Source organism: Cheilinus undulatus, linkage group 6 (genome assembly GCF_018320785.1).
Source record: "Cheilinus undulatus linkage group 6, ASM1832078v1, whole genome shotgun sequence".
In the NCBI taxonomy this organism is placed as follows: Eukaryota; Metazoa; Chordata; class Actinopteri; order Labriformes; family Labridae; genus Cheilinus; species Cheilinus undulatus.
The window spans coordinates 25,896,600-25,916,737 of record NC_054870.1 but is presented as its reverse complement, the minus strand read 5'-3'; the positions used below and the strand labels follow the sequence as shown (position 1 = coordinate 25,916,737).

The window sequence follows — 20,138 nt, the reverse complement described above, 5'->3', positions numbered from 1 at the left end:
ATTACATCAGCTGACTTGCAACTAACGCTGGTTGAAGACTGAGGTGCTATCCCACAGCAGTGCATGACCAGGCTGGTGACCAGCATGCGGATGTGGTGCCAGACTGTTGTGGCTGTGTATAGTTCTTCCACGTGTTACTGAGGGTCCTGTTAGTTAAATTAATAAATTGTTACATTGCCAATAAGTCTTATTTCTTCAAACTTTAATCATCCAAACAAGAGTCAGTAGCAGAGTAAGCTGTTTGGCGTAGGCAGAAAAGATCTGGCAAATCTTTCATAGGCACAACCCACATACTCAGCTCTGCTGCTCATCCCACAAATGCATTTTTATTACAAATGTTGCACCATTTAAAAGGGAAAAAACAGACTTAAGAAACAGGTATAAGATTTATTGCCAAGAAGCATTGTTAAAACAAGAAAATAATCTACCTAACACAAATTTCCTTATTTTTTGTGCTAAGTTTTGTAGCAAAATAACAATTTAAATACAATCTAAACATCACATCACTAGGTCACAGTGCCCTTTTTTTCCAAAGGGCATAACACACACAGTGTGCAGCTATGAACAAAACAGATAAAGTCCAGGAATGCATACTCGAAGGTCCTTGGTACCGTTCAGAGGCTGGAGAAGAAACTATTCTTGTGGCTGGGAGGTGTTGGTCCTGATGGACCTCAGCCTCCTGCTAGAGGAGAGGGCCTCAAAAAGTCTGTGTCCAGGGTGAGAGAGGTCAGCTGCAATCTTACCTCTATGCCTCAGCATCCTGTACAGGATGTGAAAAGATGGTAAGTTGCAGCAAATCACCCTCTCTGCAGGATGGATGATACAATGCAGCCTGTTCCTGTCCCTCTCCATGGTAGCAGACAGTGATCGATGAGGTGAAGATGGACTCGATGATGGTGGTGAAGAAGTGCACCATCATTGTCTTCGGCAGGTTGAATTTCTTCAGATGCTGCAGGAAGTAAATCCTCTGCTGGACTATTTTGATGAGGGGCCTGAACATCAGCTCCCACTTGAGGTCCTGGGTGATGAGGGTCCCAAAGAGGTGAAAAGACTCCACAGTGGAAACTGGGGAGTTATGGGGACAGGGGCATCGGGACAGGGGCATCGGCGGCAGCTTGCTTCCTGAAATCAACCATCTTCATTGTCTTAAGAGTATTGAGTCAGGTCACTAGCTTTAGGCATGTTTGGGACAAAAACTGAGCCTGAAGTAAGGAGATAATGGTGAGTTTGCCCACCTGACAGCACCTTCGGTTGGGAAGGAGGATTGACACAACCCAGGTCTTGCTCCAGATGCCCTTGCAAAGGACCAGGGGCATGGGAAAATAATCTGTTGAAGAACAAAGAAAAACTAGAAAAAGCACTCAGAGAGTGCAGACCTCCAACATTAGCCCTATCTCCCAATAGTACAGAATACTTCAAAAAATTCCTGGATCCAAATGGTGATCCAGATCACTCCCAAAATCTAATCAATTCTTCCTTATGCCATTTCTGACATTTCCTGAAAATTTCATCAAGTCCGTCCATAACTTTTTGAGTTATGTTGCTAACAAACAAACTAACTAACTAACTAACAAACCTTGCCAATCACATAACCCCCTTGGCAGAGGTAACAAAGTCCAGACCTTAAGGAAGGAGTAAGGGGTGGATGTATAGAGTAAGCATGGCCTAGGATACCATCCAGGCAGGTAGGGTTGTCACGAGCCTGTTGGGCTATGGATGCCCCCAAGGACCCAAACCCTCTGGTAGACAAAAAAAAGGCCTAGACAAAAGAAATGCCATCGAGCTTGACCTTGGCTGCGATAAAGGGTGGCAACATGTGTCAAGCTTGACTCAGCCCCCCCACGTCCCAACCACCTTTGCGGCTCCAGGATGTGGCTTAGATGAAACCTTAGTGCCCTACATGCCCCAATGTATGCACACGACTCTATATGCCCCTATTTTCAAACTGTTGTTACAGGAAGTTTGTGTGGATACCTGACTAAATGTCACTATGGCCATATCCTGACAGATGATGCACAGGCAGCATGTTTGATAACTGGGGAGTGAGGACTCCATATGGATTGCATCTCAATGTAAAAAAAAAAACACTAAGTGCTTTAGGGATATGAGTCAAAGTGTATTGTTTATATACTTATTTCATACACAGAAAATTGCTAATAAAGGCTAGATACATAATTTCTCATAATAAAGGGAACAAAGAGCAGATAAACCCATATCACACCCATTGTTTTTAGAAATACAGTAACTACCTAATGTAGCACCTTCTATTGAAGCTTGCACATAATTATGGCCACATCCAGGTCTTTGACAGGCTATCTGGACCTGCAGTTCAGTGAAATAGTACCTGGCTTTTCCTTTGCCAAACTTAAACCCTCTCATTGTACACGGACGTATTTTTAAAACCAGATCTGACAGATTGTTTTTGTGCCTTTACTGATGCAGAGGAATTTCTTCCTGCATATTTCTGCTCTATATTGTTGACCATTTGCATAGCTTTTAGACAAGCTTTAACTTGCTTACTTTAACTCAGTTGCTGGTCTGGCTGCCTTCCTGTTTTTAACTATGTCACTGTGTCTTTAAGAGACTAGGGCCTTCATGCCTTTTTTCACTTTGGTGAACTCTGACAGTGCGACATTTTTGCTGAAAACCTGACACAGATTGTCAGGGCTGATAAATGTTGTACATTCTTGGTGAGTGCTCCTGCTCAGTGGAGATGGAAATCAAATATCTCTTTGCTGGCCTGCACAAATGCTCATTTTCCCCTGTCTTTCTAGCTTGATTTTGTTTTCCTTGGCTAAGCAGTCACTCTTCTAACATATTTACTCTTGTAGGACTGTCTGGATTAATACATTCATTGCAATGGGATTACAGCCCTTAACAGGTGCATTACTTTTTTTTTTTAACTATATTTTAGTCAGGAACACTCTCATCATACAGTTATCATTTTATTGCAAAATGGGTACAGTTTTATTCGGTGGAGAAAGCTCTGCACAAAAGACGCTTCTTGGGTAAGTCAAGCAGCATGCTTTGACTTTCCATAAGACTCACTGACAGCTCAATTTTAGCAAACATTTCACTTTTTACTGTCCACTTAGTTCCTTATCAATCAGTAACAAGTTCATTTTGTGAGATTTATTTTGGGGCTTTTTTGCCTCTATCAGAGACATAGGACAGTAGATAAAGCTGGAAATAGGTATGAGAGTGAGGAATGACATGCAGTGAAAGAGCCACAGGCCAGACTTAAACCCTGCTGTGTACATGGGGCACAACCAAACCACTAAGCTATCTGTACCCCAACAAGTTCCTTTTTTCTTGTTATAATCTTGGACTAGAACAGCCTTTCCCTGACCTAATTGTACCATGGCCCAGTTTGAGACCCGAAAATCCTGTGGGGCCCACCAAAACCCTCATACAACCATAAAACAATACTTAATATAAACTTTCATTTGACAAACAGAGAATTTTAATACAAACACTTTGTTTAAAGATACATTAACATTACTAGGACAACCTTTGCAGAGTTGTCGATTGCTTTGCTTTGAAAATGCATCTGCAAAGTCTCCTATATTTTCTTTTCAAGTATTCCTAATACTTTTTGATAAAGACCCTACAGTCTCTTAGTTTGGTTAATATCTCTGGTATATTTTTATGATCAAGAAGCGAGCAGTATAGTCAAATGTACGATGGACTGTCACCAGTTAGTTCAACACCACTTATAGTGTGACACTGATTTTGTACATTAGATAAAACAAGCGATGAACGAGTCTCACTCAGTCAACATCAGTGTTCCCTCTTCCAGACATTGTAGCAGTTCAGTTCAGTTCACTTCAGATATTGATAACTGATGAAGCAGCAGTCCCAAAATGTAGTGTATGAATGAAGGGGACCTGACAATGTAATAGAATTTGACTGGGAAGGAGCGGTGCCACAAAAGCCTCTGGCTGTAAGGAGAACGGAGCCATAGTACCCAAGTGATGATTCACCACAACATTTTACAGTTTTGTAGAAAATGTGCACATATTTGTCATTTTTTCATGGCACCAGTTCCGAACTAGTACAAAAAGTATTCTGAGAGTTTTAAGGGACGATTGGACCAAGAAGGAGGTTTGCAAATCAAGACATCCAGACAGACAGACAAACAGCTCTCCAATTAAAGTAGTAAGATAAATGAATGAAAAATTGTCATTTAATTAGAATCTTCTGGCTTTGTTTTATTTGATCTAGGAATTTCATCACCAGGTATTTCGAAATAATTTAAATGGAATTTCAGTTTTAAAAATATTTTTATGGTTTCAATTAATCATGAATGAACTCTCACAGCCTATCTGCAGTACCTCCAGGGCCCCTCCTGAGGACCACGGCCTACACTTTGTGAAGCAACTGAAATTCAAACTGAAATTCCCTTTTTTCCTTTCAAAATAAAAGCAGGTCTACATCTAACAGGTCATCATTTTTTGCTGAGTTCAAGAGAGTTAAAATAAATAAATAAATAAATAACACAATTCTCCTGATTATGCCATAAAACTTTTCTCCCTTTTTTAAATGGTTCTGATTGTTTCTGTTGTATGTGAGCACACAGTAGCAAATTCAGATGAAAGGCAAATTGATAGAATTTGATTTTGTCCACACTAGAAAGTAAACAACTTTAAAGATTTTTTTAATTTTAACAAAGCACATTATGTGGACTTGAAACTAGGGCTGCCAACTTTTTTCCAGTACCAAATAGGAGCCTAGATATTTATTTAGAGCTCGGTGCAACAGAGGTGTTGGTATGACATGTAAATGTAGTATACAAGCAAACAATGTTTATTTGATTTGCATTATTACTAAAACTTTGTCTTGTCTTAAAAAGTTTAAGAGGAGACACAGTATGTTGGTGGCAGCATCATGCTGTGGGGATGCTTCTTGGCAGCCAGCCCTGGAAGGCTTCTAAAGGTGGGGGGTAAAATGAATATGGCAAAATATAGGGCAATCTTATTCATTCTGGACTACTAGAGTTTGGAGAAGTTTCATTTTCCAGTAAGACAATGACCTACAGCCAAAGCTACACAGAAATGATTAGACGACAAAGTTAACGTCTGGAGTGGCTGAGTCAAAACTCAGACTTCAGTGAAACGGGGAATTGTAGTTGGACTTGAAAGGGCTGTTCAAGTTTGAGTTTTTGATGAATAAACTATTTTAAATTAGAAGTTGATTGCATAGCTACTTGATAAATATTCTGTCCAATGCATAGGGTCCAAGCTCTCCTCTAAATCCATCTCCCAGGTCTTTTCTTGGGGAGTATTAAGAGTATTACGCTATTTAAGATTTGGAAATCGTTGCACCACTTTAATTTGGAGTTCATACTTTCTTTTTTACTATTAAAGATATTAGCAGTGGGACGTAAATATTTATCCAGTTTTACAGAAGGAAAGAATGCCAGTAAGACAGAGCTTGTTAGGCAATAGTATGTGCTGTATGGACACAACAACAGACAAGTAAGAGAGTCGCGCGCACTCACTGCACAGAGAGAGAGAGAGAAGGAGGAGGAGGAGGAGGGCGAGCTGATCCTCAGTCAGTGTGTGAGGGAACAGACGAAGTGGAGAAATGCTCACACACACTCTCTAAGTCTCTCTCTCTCTCTCTCTCTTTCTCTCATACACTCTCGCTCTCCTCCGCTCTCTCTCTTTGCTCTTGCGCTCACAGCGAGAGGGGATATCGGGAAGGAAAGAATGAGGAAGAAGTCCTCCGTGCTGCGCGCGTCGTCCCAACAAATGCGGGTTTGCTGATGAAGCGCCACTCCGGTCACCCGATCACACAGGTCGTCCAGGTCGTGCTGTATGGAAACTAGGAGTAGGCAACAATTAAACCATAACAGCAACAGATAAAAAACTGTCAGTGCATGGGAATCCGGACACCTCTCCCCTTCTTTTGTGCGTCTCGCTCGGTGGATACGCCGCCTGGGCTGGCGTATAAGAGCTCGCTGCGTCTCCATTTCCATTCCCCACTACTGGCTTACCTCTACTACTACTACTCCTCCTCTTTCTCCCTGTTCTGCTATTATTAGTAGAGCTGTTGTGCTGCTTTTACTACTGACTGACTGTCTTCTCCGGATTGTGGGCACACTCTGGATAAAAAGGTATGTCATTCTGCAGTTTTCCTGGTTTTCTTACGCGTTTTGAGCAGGGAGAAAGATTGAAATGACAATGAATGAAACGGGTCTTGCTTGTGTGCTGCCGCATTGTGGGGTGGAATCAAGTTTTTGGAGGCACAGAGGTGGTTTGACTGGGGTGCATGGGTGTCAGCGTTGCCTCATGGCGCCCTGTTTGGAGACTCGAAAGCACCACGCGTCAGGAGGGTTTGGATGCGATGTGGAGACGATGTTTCCTCACCTCATCCTCTTGTAGCATGCTTCCACACACTGCACCGTGCCTCTCATGTGATAACGAGATTCATAAAGAGATGATTAGAGATCTCAGGGTGCGGTGGAAGGTTTCTCGTTTTCTAATTTTATTAATCCCCCGGTTTCGATTCCGGAGCCTGCTTCTATGCACCCCAGGGTGTGTTTTTTTTCCTCTTCTTTCATTTCCCTCCCTTTCTTTCCCACCCTTCTTCCCTGCTCTCCTCTTCCTCAGACCGCCTGCCTCGTTCATTTCTAGAGAAGCAATCATTACGAATGCAGAGCACGTTTAGATAACCACTCGCGCACCTTTTATAGGCTCTCAATGTGGAAGTTGGGCGACAAACATGCGCAGAGCAGGCTCTGTTTCCCCTTAGAGATGGTAATCCTCACAGAGAATGAATGATCAAGTGCGCTAAGGTCCGCGTTTGCGCAATTGTGCACATCCCCTTCCATCCTTTGCGCCAAATAGCGCAGTGCCGTTGGTGCTGATGGAGTGGCTGCATGTGCACATCAGTGCAGAGCAGGTTGGGGAGCTATCAGAGTCTAGACCCCGCGTGTTCAAATTGAATAGGCTGGCCTTTTTTTAAGTCTTGAACGTGAAATCCAAAGACAAAGGCGTATTTTACCCCCTGCCTGCTGTGTTTGGAGTGTGCTGTAAAAGGGAAAAGAAAACCATGGCAGAGCTTCACACATCACTTAACTGTTCTGTAAATCTGACACATACTGTATTAGAAGAGGCAGCTTTGTTTTCTCCTGATGTGACACTACAAACGCAGCCGTCTCGTGAGGGAAAGCTTGGCAACATCAGGCAGGTACCATGAAGGCTTTCCAGGCAATCTTTTCCAGCTGACTTCAGCTGAACTGTAAGCTCATCCACTGTGGATGATGCTATGAAATATTTATTTATGACAATGAAAAAATGAAACGCAGCCAGAGGTCTTTACTGCTTTATTTACCTTCCAGCAGTGCTGCAGCTGTTTATTGATGAAATAGAAGATCTGGTTAAGATTCAGTGGGAAGGCTTTTTCCAAGCGGCACAGCATAACAGGTTTAGGTCAGCCTAAGTGACGTGTTTCCGATAAAAATTACAATTTTCCATATTTGACAGTGTAATTAGGCCTTTTGATGGGTCTGCAGCAGTAAGTGACAGAGGCTGTTGTTCACCTGCTTTAGGAGATGCCCCCCCCCACTCCCCATCACACACACATACACACACACAGATTCCAGACATGTATGTGCTTGGTCACTGTGTTGTAAATAAGTCAGGAGGTGGCTGAGCTTCTTCAGAGCTTGAGGAGGCAGATTCACAGGATCCTATGCAGATGTGAATAACTTGAAAAGTTAACCGTGTATTTTAAAGCTCAAATATTAATTTCTTGGGCCATGAAAAATCTTTTTATGTTACAAAAATAAGATCATTGATGGGTCTACTTGGACAATTTTAAGCCTCTATTTAGTGTCTTGGCTGTTAAGTGGTTGTTGGAGATTGCAGACTCTTTAAAGACACTTTAAAGTTTAAGGAATGAGGGAAAAGACTTCAGCCTTTAACTACACAGACTTACTGGAACACATGGGTGATTCTGACTGCCAATATCTTGTAAATGGCAGCAGAATGCTAGCACCTGGGGTGCAGAGAAAGGGGTTTAAGGTGCACCCCTAGAAGCAGGCGGCCCGGGTTTTAGTCTGGCCTGTGGCCGTTTCCGGCACGCCCTCCACAACACAAGTCCAAGTATCCATCTTTTTTAAAAAATGCAGATGATAGAGGTAATGAAAAAAACAATGCCAGAATCGCATGCATTAATTACTGTGATTCAGAATCAATTAAAAATGTCCAAGAATCAATATTTTTGAACATGCTTCATTACATCTCAAGTGTATTTTCAACCTCAGACCCTCTACAAGTATTTTCCTCCACGTGCTGTCTCAGACACTGATGCTGCTGGAGTGTATGGCTCGTTAGCTTTGCTGTTAGCATTAGCAGCGCTAGCCCTTAGTATGGTTATTGTTTACATCACTGTGTCTGACATACTGACATACTGCTTGCACTGTCTATGGAGCCCTGAGTTACTCAGCCCATCCTGCCCCCCCCCCAAAAAAGTATTAGACATGCTGTGGCTTCTTCAATCAAGCCTACCCCGATGTATCTGCTTACTGTGCTATGTTAAGTACTTTAGGAATGGTTCATACGCCAAAATTCACAGTGACCCAGAGTGAATATAAGACAAAAACTGCTGACCGACATGGACAATAAAAACAACAGAATCTATCATCTATTTTCCAGGCAATGACCAGTGTTACACTATAACCAGTGACCATGTAAACTAATGACTGTATGGGCGTGTTTGGGTTGATAACTGATTTCAAAAACTTTAAGAGCCTCTTTGTTAAGTTTTTCAATATATGCATAGCCCCTAAGCATATCTTTGACATAACAGAAAATGTCATGCATTTTAAAAGAAACCCTGCATGATCTGACAAGTTCATCTTTTTGGATAGATATTTGTATTTCACAAATTTATATTGAACTAAACAACGTACTAGATATCTCCATTTTGAGTAAATTTGAGCTTATAAACTCACCAGGAGGCTGCCATGTTTTAGCCCGCGTGTGACGTAACAGTTAAGCAGGGTTCCCTATGAGCGCTCCTCTCTGTTCCTAAGCACTAACCGTTATTTCAGACGTGTTTTCTGCTTCTCAGACACTTTTTCTAGATACCCGATTCAACAATTCGGGCTGGGATGATATGCCTTTGTCAAATCAGGATTTTTATCAGGATTCTCAGGTTTTGACTCAATTTTTGAAACATTGCAGTATCACGGTTCATTAGTTTCAATTATTGCAATCGTCTTTTACTTTTTTAACCAAAACAGTAGTCAAATCACACAATAGGAAAGAGAATATCATGTTATATGCAAAAAAGTGCACGTGACATGACAGTCACGCAGTATTTGCTTTGTCATTATCTATTTGTTTTTCTTGCCATCACTCAGCGTTGACATCCATGAGATCTACTCACTCTAATTCACGTTCTCAGTCATCATCTGATTAGCCTCTGGTTTCTTCTTGACCTGACAGAGTTAAACCTTTCTTCATTACCTGAAAGATTTTAGGAAAGATTTACATTGGCTGCCAATTCATAATTGGACATGACGTCAATTATTGATCCTAGAAAGAAAATATTGATATATTTTTAAATTGTCCGATAAAGAATTGCATTGCTTTGGTGAACTGAGTTATTGGCCCTCTCTAAATATCAGTACAAAATATCAAAATATAATTTCTGCTACATATCAGAAATGCAAGCAGCTCTGGTTTGAATTTAACAGGTGTTTGACTTTTGTTGTGGAAGATTTTTTTTCTTTGTGTAAAAACTCACTAAGTGAGCATGTTCACATATACTCTTAAATTATTTAGACAAAATATAGTGCTTAAAAAATTTATTAGACCACCACCCAAAGTAAGGTTTATGCCACAGCTGCCCTAAATTAACAGCATTGGTAATTACCAAAATCATTTTTTATGTTTCTGCATTGGTTAATACACCAATATGTAGAAGCTCTTTAACCAAAATGATATTTCTAATGCTAAAATATAATTATTATTGTTATCAGTGAATGATCAAATTTACTGATTTACAAAAAACTAAAAAAAAATAGTAAAGCACATTATTATTTCTTGATTAATTTGTCAAAATATAGTTAATTGCATTTCTGAACAGAAAAATGAGTTTTAGTAGTTGAATGTTATGCTTGATTAATTTCTGACTTCTCAGAGATGCCCAGTGTGCCGGCTAAAATTTGGGTGTAAAAAGGTGAATTCAGTTTGAAATTCCTCATTCCTGTTCAAAATGGTAAAATGTCGAGCTCACTGAAAATGAAAGAGTCCACATTAAAGCACTTCATGATGCTGGATGGTCTCTGAGACAAATATGACAGGTGGTCTAATAAATTTGTTAAGCACTGTACATTCATAGTGTTGACCAGAATCATGGCATTGGCTTTTACTCAAATCAAAAATCATACAGATAAAGGGCTGGAAAATACATCCTTGCTATACAGCTAACATGATTCATGATTACAATGAAATCTGCAAAGATAGAGAAAGTTTGTGTATACATTTAAAATCTTTCAGTCAAATTATGCCGCACTCTATTTTCAACATATGAATCCAAATAAACTTTTAGACATAGAAGATATGTGAATATAGTTTACAGAAAGTACACATTTGTCTGCATGAAGATTACAATACTTACACAGCTCTTTGCCAACCCCTCTTTTACCCCCATAGTGAGTGATCATCCTAACTCCTACCCACCCTGTTAACCTTCCCCTCTCTGGCATACACTGTACTATTAAAGAGCTTCTGATCAAGAACTTAAGGTTTTCACTTTTCAAGGGACAATATGTCTGACTGCAGGTGCTACCAGTGGTTTAATGACCGCGTGTGGTGGTTTCTATTGCATTACCAACATTTTCTGTTAGATGGGGTAGCCAAATTCTTTCTCGTGTACAGACAGAGGGACGTTGATTAAATTGATTTTAAAAAAGTCCAGATTTTTCAGATTTTCTGTTCCCGCACACCAAGGAGGTTCTTTTGCTTCTTTCAGCACAAAGGACCCTGTTCAATAAAGTTTACAGTAAACAAAGACCCCTTGTGTGAAGGACAGGCCAGGTCAAGCTTTTGCTAATGTAAACTTGAAGTCTCCCACGCACTGTAAGATTTTAAAACTTTTACAGATTTTGCAAATGACTCCACACTTGACAACAACTATTGACGCATTTAACAGTTTTGTTGTTTGTCCAGTGTGGTGTGCAACAAGATGACCAATACAGCACACCACACATTAACAGATTTACCAGAGTGTCTGCTCTCATATCTCAAACTCTCATGTGGTCACACGCATCTTTCAAATAAACACACTAAATAGCTGTTAACTGCCTGTTACATCCATCGGGGTAGACTTTGGTCTGGCCCCTCCCATTGACAGTTTGATTGTGGTATGTTCTAGAGGATGCATTGTTCCAAGTTGGTCCTCAATTTCTGATATAAATTTATATTTATGCTTAGCATTTACGGTTGTCACTATAGCTGTGTTTGTTGTGCTTCCTTTTTCAGTCATCCCACTTTCTGATTGGTGATCGTTCCTTGCCTTGTCACAATCCGAGTGTATGCTCAGCTGTCCTCAGTGTTCCTTCCACAGGATTTCTGATCCTTAATATTGAACATGTTTGACATTTGTGATTTCAAATTGGAGCAGTCCTTATCCTCCTCTGAGCAGATCCAAGAGGTTAGAATAGATAAAGGGACCTTTTCTGATGTTGGTCTTAAGGGGGAATCTGGGCCGAGAAATGGCCCAGTTATCTTAAGGTGTGCCCTGCTTTAGTTAAAATAATAGAAGGGAACAGCTTTTAATACTGTTACTGTACTTATTCAGTTTTAACCATAATTTAGAATTGCTTAGTTGGAGTAAGTTTCACACCAGCCTGTATTTATTTAGAGTTAATAAACTTGAATTTCTTCAGCTTTAATTTTTCTGAGGCCATCAGTTGATCCAGTGGGTCATAGGTAGCCCGCTCTCTCAAACCAATAAGGATGAGTTCATCTATGATAAATCAATAGAAAATTGATGTTTATTTGAAAAGTTATGACAAGTATTTGGTCAGTTGTATGCATTTTTTACTAACTAGTTGATATTGTATGTGCACCTCCACTGTAGAATAGAAATCCCGAGATTATTTCAATTACACAACATGTCAACAGTTGTCAGATTGATTACAGATGCATTACAAATGAAATAATAACAAAGGCAAGCTTCCCGCAAACTCATGGACTCGCCTGTTCTCCACATGTTCCTTCTGCTGCATGTGGAGAACAGCTGCTCTCAGGCTCAGAAATGGTAATGTAGCAGCAAACCAAGAACAGTGCACTGTAATATTATACAGTTTAGCATGGAAGTGAACAGTGGGGAATAGAGCATCCCTGTCTAATTGACATATTAGTCAACATTAAACATGACTTGTGTCACAGTAATGAAAATGCAAACTGTAACTAGCATGTCAATCTAGAGTCAAATCATTCTAAACAAACAAGTTTCTAGTGACATTAGCAGCCTTTAAAGGCCCGTGCAGCATATTTAGCAGTACCAAGATTTAGATTTAGATTAGCATGACCCTAATACCACAAAACAAAAGGGACCTGTTCTGCCAGGTTAAAAACAGCAAATCTTCAATTTGAAAGTGTCATATGTTTATCCCTGATAAACAGAGACAGCGCTAACTTTACCTCCATGATAGAAATCAGACATGTTTACTGCAAATAAGGGCTTGTCCTGTAAAACAGCAATAGTAGTAGAGGTATGCTTCTGGAAAATTGTTAAAAACATTGTATATAACCATAAATGAGTGACTAAAGGACATAAGAACTGATGTGTTCTTGCAGTAGATAGTTGATAAGACTGTGCAGAGGAGGTACTACCCCCCACAACCAGGCTTACTGATAAAATATGAATGAATTTAAACAGGGTTGCATGTGTAACAGAGAGGAGTGTAGTGTAGTGTAGCATGGTGCAGTGAGGAACATGCATTAAATGTATTCAGGTCAAATCAGTTCACTTGATGGAGCTGAAATATGTTTGTCTCAAGGAGCATTACAATCCCTCTGTCGTCTTAGAACTATTGCTTTGATTAAGGAGGGATTATGGTGTTGATTCAAGCTTTGAAGAAGGTGTTGTTTATAGCTGGTATGCTAAACACGCAGTGAGCTAACTTGCATGATCGTTATCATGCTTTGGTTGTCACTCAAAATAAGAGCGGTTTGAGTTTTCTTTTTCTGCTTTGGTCTCCACCAACTTCTGACTGAAATATCTGGCTCCCAGTATGCAAAGTGTTACTAATCCTTCTGTCAGCAGCGAATGTTGCAGGACCATACAACCAAAACAAAGGACTGGAGGAAAATAAATACTTTGTAGCATTTTTCAACCTTACCTGATAGGTCTCCAGTTGTTTGTTTTTATCATTTATCTTCATATTATTTTGGTCTGTTGAAACTAGGTCATAGTAAAAGCAGTCTTTGCATGGCCAGGTTTCCTGCATCGTTGTCCAGACTATCATTGTCTTAGTCAGTGTGGCTTGTCTTCTCTATGTGGTGACATTACTGTGTATAAGTCAATATCAGAAAGATGTAAAAGAATACTAATCTGCATGTTGGTAGTGGTATTAACAGTGTATCCCATTTGACATATATATCCCAGCAAGTATTATTCCTACTGAAAGATCTTACAGATTGGTTCAGAATGGAAAGTTTTTCAATGACTACTTGAAGATGTTGAACCAAAATTCACAGAAATCTTTCCCAAATGTAATAAATGTCATTGATTCGCATACGGATATGGATATAGCAGTGAAACAAATTCACACTATAGTCAGTCTGGATTGATGTTGTCCTCCACCAGTCACCACCATTTTCAGTAAACCAACTTCTGACGACCCTGATGAAGGCTATACTGAAGTGTTTGTCTAGTAAAGTTGTTCTCTGAACTACAAGTGTTGCTGGAGAGTTTTTAAATCCAAATTTCAACACTGGGTGAATGAGGTTTATCACTTAATAAGGTGGTTACATTTGTGTTTTTCAATGCAGAAATTGATGCATATATGTGGTAGAATATTGGGAGAAGCAAGCATATTACAGTTTTACAGAGACTTTGAATAATTTGCTCTTTTAAGCCCAGTTTAGACCTAAGGTTTGCAACTAGGGCTGGCAAATTATTACAGATTTTAATTGCAATTAATACAAGATGTCCTGTAGTTAATTGCAATTAACTTTAAACTGCATTTTAAAATTCCACTATTTTCATAAAAACCTGCTTTTGTGTCCCTTTAGATTTTCTGCTGTCTTAAACTAACTTCATTGAGTTCTTGCTTGAACACACCTGCTTATATAGGTAGAAAAACAAAAGAAGGTAACAGTAAAAAGGAAAACAGATGATTTTGACTCATCCAGTGAGCTGTTTCTGAGTTATTTACAGTGAAATGAGACATTACAGAGCAGTGGTGGACTTATTTTACATCACTTGGGCTGCAGGGAGACACTGACGTAGCTTAACCAAAAGATAAGGACAATAAAGCACAAGAAGAAACGATTCAAAAAACGTGGTGCACTAATCGATTAACCTTGCAAAGCAGATGGATACTTCTGTTTCTGTGTTCCTCACTGGCAAATCCATCTTGCACAGCTCCCTTCTGAAAAGTTTGGGCCCGGTTAGGAAGTGACAGGACCAATCAGTGACGAGGGGCAGAGGAGTCGTGACGTAAGCAGGCAACAACAAGAGGCCGGTGCAGTTATGGCAGAAGAGATTCGCGTGGATGCTGTTAAAGCACTAGTTTTATCAGAACCTGATGACATTTCTTCGTTAAAATAAGAACAAAGAACAGCATTGAGTTGTTTTCTTTTCTTTTCTTTTTTGCATACTGACATGTCTACAGTCGCCATGGTTTGTGTTATGTAGTTCTCTATGGAGTTAGTCCTCTGTAGGGGCGCATCTCAGTAGCAGCTCCGTCACGTATGTTGTTGCTCTGATTGGCCCATAAAGATTTGACAGACAAAACGTTCATCCAATCACCCTCCGAGTTTTTTTTTTCAAAGGCTCTACCTTTTCCCATATGCTGTATATGAGAGGTTTACCAGATAGATGTGTGGAACAAATCCATCTGGAATGTCAGGTTACTAATTAATCACAGTTAATGTAATTAATCTTGACAGCCCTATTTGCAACGCAGATGACAAGTGTATTTTAGAATTTCAAAGAGGACAGTTACATCACTGTCAGCTGAGGCGTCTCAGCTTGAATGAGGCTGGCAGATTGCAGTTATCACGATTTTGGACATTACAAACAGATGAATGGGAAATGGAGTATGGAAATCTCATTTGAAGGCTATAGAGATCAGCACATATTTTCTCAAAGTAGAACATTTCATCAAGTAAAATCATGCTGTGAAATTTGGAAATGATTATGACTTCCTGTAAGCAGGAGGTGCAGTGCTGTAAAAGCTAACACATAAGAATCTCAAGGCAGTTGTTGTTAAAGTTCTCATTGAAAAAATATTGTTTTCAGCAGATATCTAAGACTAAGCTAAGCAGCATCTGAAGAACTAAATCACTTTAAAGAGAGTTACTGTGAGAGATGTTCCTATAAAAAAAAAAAAAAAATACATCAGTTCCATCATTGCAGTGGTGGGAACTGACAGGCTTTCAGAGTGCTGCAGAGCATACCATCGCAAATGTGTTTGAACTTGACGAGTCATCTAAAACAGGCTCAGCATGTTACAGATGGTGCTGTTTATACTGCTCTATCAGCCATCCTTAGAAGGAAAGATTTAAATAATTCAAAGACTGATTGATTTAAATGCTGGTGGTTTGACGATGATCACTTGCCTTTGGCTTGTTCTTGACTGATTGGAGACTAGAGGAATGATTTATTCGACTTTTAACTTTTTTAATGGCTTTACCTAAAGCTCATCATCATTCTCCTGCAGATAATGCGGATAGATAGACCAACAGAGTGACAGACATCCGGAAATAGACCTGCATTACAGTGCCAGTATTCTCATTTCCCTTATTTCCAGTGTAATAATATGGCAGGGCATCTTGGCTCAAAAATTGGCTGCTAGGCAGATCCAGGCTAAAGGAGCTCAACATCACCCTAATGACAGTAAACACAGACCATTAATCTTAGTGTTTGCAGGGGCTGTTTTGTGTGTGTTGGTGAATATTTGATCTTTCTCACACACATTGTGAGCAGCTGAAGATCATACTGCACCAGCAGAAGTAACCTCTTTATTTCTGCCTTTTATTCCTTTTTCCATCCTTCTCTGCCTTTTGTTCTCTTTTCTTTCAGACATTTTACTCTTTTTCTTGTACAAGACCACCCATCACTTGTTCTTTCCCAGTACATCCCTCTTCCTCCCTTTGCTATTTATCTTTTCATATGTCCTTGTCTCTCTTTTGCTCGCAGTTTTAAATATTTTATCATCACCTCCTGCCCTGTGGTGAGGAAAATGCATCTCAAACCGCTCTTCAGTTCAACCATCTGAGGCTTTTTGTTGTGCTATCCTGCAACAGAAAGGTTTTTTTTGTAGGCGTTTGCATAACTAATATTGTAAATTGTTATTTCCTTGGTTCAGAAACTTGGTTTTTTTGTCTTGTGCAGCTTTGCTTTCTTCCTCTATTCTGCAGCCTTTTGGTCTAACCAGCTGCCTTTTGGCACCTCTGGGTGCTGCTTTTAGAGGCTCTTGAGGAATGACAGTATTAGGGCAGAGAGGGAACAGCTTTCCTTGGTGCACCACATGGTTTTGGTTTTCTTAACTTTCTGTGTTGCGCTTTAACTGTAGCCCCTGGGAAGGAGGATAAAGTGGTCCAGTTGTGTGTGTGTGTGTGTGTGAAGCAGAGTTGGTGTGTCTTATCTTGTGTTCCTTTTGAAAAGAAGCCATATTTTTGAGGTCATAACACGAGGGAGAAACATGGCTACATTTTCAGGAACCTGATATTTCAATTACCAAATCCAAAATAGCAGCCACTGTTAAGCTACATAGCCTCTCTAGTGTTAACAGCAGGCACTTCCAACATCCACCCATGACTTTGGTTTGATACAACCGGGGCATTTATTATATCAAGTAGCTGGTAATAATTCTTATGAAGAGACAGACAACAACTGCAGTTAGTCAATCCCCTTAGGACATATTTTGCAGCCAAACAAAACATGTGATCCATAAAGAACAGGTAATATCTAAAGACATCTGAAGTGTAATCCCCTGATAAAGTGTAAAGCAATCAGAATTGTGTTAGCAAGGTTTATCAAGGATTTGTATTCATGATGATGGATTTTAAGCACGCCCTGAGAGGAACAGAGCAAAGAACAGAAACAGACCTTGGATTATAAATGAGATGAGATTGAACTGCAATTCAACCTTGCACTGTATTGTGGTAGGAACTTGTACACACAATCAGTAGTGATAAAAAAAAATCTGTAAAGGGCCCTTGGCTATGATTCATAGAGGGTGTCTTCAGTCAGCAATGATCAACCTTGATGTTAAAAATAACTAATCTGGTACCAATACAGAAATACAGAAATACAGAAATGCATATTTGGCATATGACATTTTTTTCTGAAGTTCACAATGCTATTATTTTCAAGATATAACCAACAAAAAAAAGACATTTCAGAGTATTATTTTTGTCCAGTGGCATTCAATGACAAACTTGGGTTTTTAGCAGCATAATAAAAGAAGTGCTGTCAGATGTGGCCCCCTTAGGGAGTTTTCCTACTGTCATTGCAAACGTTGCACATTTTGACCCACTGCTGTTGTTTAAAGTTTGGCACGGCTGCCCTGAGACCCCAAAGCAGTGTCTTGCCTTGCCTGTTGACAAGCTGCACCACAGTAGCAAAATAAGATGGTCTGCACAAGAGGGGAAAACTGTTTAAATTCCAGAAACAGCAGAATTTAATCAACTGAGTCACTTCTGCGCAGGTGTTGTCTAGTAAAGTCCAGCAAACTCATTTTGTTTTGAGATACACAGCTTATGTAGCTGCTTTGTGAGCTTAGCTTATGCTATACTGACTACGTAGCTCCGTTATGTTGTAAGCTTATGCAGCTAACTCTAAACAGTACAATAATACAATCCAATTTATTTTGGAAGTTTTAGCATGTTTTTCCATAATGAAAAACAATATTGCAGAGCCCCCTTAAGGAGTTTTCCTACTGTCATTGCAAACTTTGCACATTTTGACCCACTGCTGCTGTATAAAGTTTTTCACGACTGCCCTGAGACCCCAGACAATGTCTTGCCTTGCCTGTTGACAAGCTGGACCACTAGTAGCAAAACAAGATGATTTGGAAGAGGAGGCAACTGTTTAAATTCTAAAAAAACAGCAGAAATTAAGCATCCGAGTAACTTCTGCACAGCTGTCCCCCAGTAAAGCCCCAGAAACTCATTTTGTTTAGGTGGCAGCTGCCTTGAGATCGCCTTTCCAAATTATTAATCTTCTACTCATTTTCTTTCCCATTCAACCTGCTCAAGGACACAGACTCATCAAATCGGCACTAATATAATCAAACAAGCCTTGATTGCCCTTTAATAGGATAGTTAGAGAGGAAAAATGGAGATAATGAAAAGTAGAGGCAGTGAGTTGGAATACAAATGTTTCTGTAAGATTAAGCATTCAGTCAGGTTTGCTAAGCCTTAATGAAAATTGTTTAAATAAGAGGAGGGTGCCACTGTGATGTCAACTCTTTGTTTGTGGACTGCTGTTTTGAAACAGTAAGTCTTGCATTATAACTTGGTTTAAATGGATACAACTTTCCTGTATATAGTCAAGGCTGGAGAGATGTCTGGCTGCAGACTGTAAGTTTCTGATGGCCACTGACCGTTCATCAGAGACATTGTTTGTCTCAGATAGGAAGTGCTGTCATTTGCCAGTACAATGTATTTTTTTTTTATTCAACTTTTCAACTATTGAAAAACAAAGTATGGCAGTCACATTCACGAAGTAACCCAAATGTTTCCCTTACCATTATAATAGGGGGGCGCCCTGGCCCCCCAACAACACCCCCTTTCCCCCTTGAATGTTGAGTTAATTTATTGAATCGTCTTTTCTATAAATCACCAGATCACAACAGAAGTCATGTAAGGATACCTTCCCTATAGAGCAGGTCTATACCTTGTCCTAGGGGTGCCCAGTATATGCAGTAGACGGTATTAATGATCTAAATTTGGCCTACGGTAGAGATTTGGACTGTACCGACCAATAGCGATAGCGCTTGTTAATGACACCATCGTATCTGCCTCAGTGTGAGTTAGCAGGCAAAAACACGTGTTTTTTCCTCTCAAAGTCTGACGGCTGTACTGCAGCTAAGTCAGTGTGCCGTCTCTGTCAGCCTGCCTGGGGCTTTAACACAGGCTAAGTGCTGCTTTGGCTGGTCGCAGAGGCCAGTGCTGCAGGTCCTCCTCTTACAACGGCATAAACAACCATTTAAAAGTCTATTTTAATTTATGACTTTCTTTTCTAAGTCCACAGTGAGTCAACGATCCAGGCTGGGATGTTAAATGAGGTCAGAAAAGCTGCTGTAAACCAGCCGTATTCCCCGGTTCGGCAGCCAAAGCTAAGCTAACTCAATGCTAAACACAATACTTCCGTCAAGCTCTTCAAAAAAAAGTCTGCGGCTGGTTTTCTGAAACACTTTTATTGTGAACGCCTTCACTAGGAAACGTGTTCAAGTCATTGGCAGCTTAACACACCTCATCAGGTTAGAGATGAAATGCGAAAATTGGAGTGCAGTTAGAAGTAAACCTAGAGAGACTTAAAAAAATAAAACATGTTTTCTGTGGTGAAAACTGTGGCAACCAGTGGAATGTTAAAAAAAAACAACAAAAAAACAAGTGTATCTGTTATTTGGTCGCTTCTGTGGCACCATAGAAACATGCAAAATGCAAAAATTCAAGATGGCGGCGTCCATGGAGGGGACCCTCCCCATGTATGAATAGATTGCTTATTCTGAGTCAATATAAAAAAAACACTTTTTTTTCAGGTGGATAAACACTAATTAGGATAGACCTACCTATAGACATCATGTTTCATTTAACCAAGTTCGTTTGTTTTACTAAATGCTACTAGGCTAAATATTACACACTGCACCTTTAAGAAAGTCCTTGTAGTCATCAGGGTGACAGTTTTTTAGATGCAAAAATAAAATGGTGGTGTTA

The 20,138-nt window shown here is 39.9% G+C and overlaps 1 protein-coding gene across 2 annotated transcripts in view; it reads left to right on the top strand.

The window, feature by feature from the left end:
• The first annotated feature begins 5,653 nt into the window (after positions 1 to 5,653).
• slc8a1b (solute carrier family 8 member 1b) overlaps positions 5,654 to 20,138 on the top strand; it is a 212,397-nt gene continuing 197,912 nt past the window's right edge. The window contains exon 1 of one of the 2 annotated variants that reach the window (XM_041789129.1): positions 5,654 to 6,118. The gene's annotated coding sequence lies outside the window, so the exon portion shown is untranslated. The remainder of the gene's footprint in view (positions 6,119 to 20,138) is intronic. The other variant, XM_041789128.1, reaches the window with a different exon arrangement.